This window comes from Mesitornis unicolor, unplaced genomic scaffold (assembly GCF_000695765.1).
Source record: "Mesitornis unicolor isolate BGI_N332 unplaced genomic scaffold, ASM69576v1 scaffold33896, whole genome shotgun sequence".
NCBI lineage: Eukaryota > Metazoa > Chordata > Aves > Mesitornithiformes > Mesitornithidae > Mesitornis > Mesitornis unicolor.
The window spans coordinates 1-348 of record NW_010189470.1 but is presented as its reverse complement, the minus strand read 5'-3'; positions in this window follow the sequence as shown (position 1 = coordinate 348).

Below are 348 nucleotides of genomic sequence, written 5' to 3'. Positions count from 1 at the left end.
GGGCCCCCCCCCCGTCCCCCAGCCTGTGGAGGCGGCGATCGCAGAGGTCGGTGTGCGCTGACGCTCGCTCCTGCGGAGCCTTAGAGTATCCAAGGTTGATATGCACGGACAAACGGGCAGGTATAATATTACATTAAAATTAAAACACGTGGCCAATTACTTTTCGGACTCTTCACACAGATTCCCTCCTCCTCCTCCCCTCTCTGTGGAGGAGGAGGAGTTTCTAGCACAGAGAAGGTTTGCAGTTTCCCGATGGGGTGAGAAAACGCACGCGGCGAAGGTTCTGTACATTCCCCAGGCATCACCCAGTCCAGAGCCGTCCCCGCACAAAACCCCCCCGGACCCCGA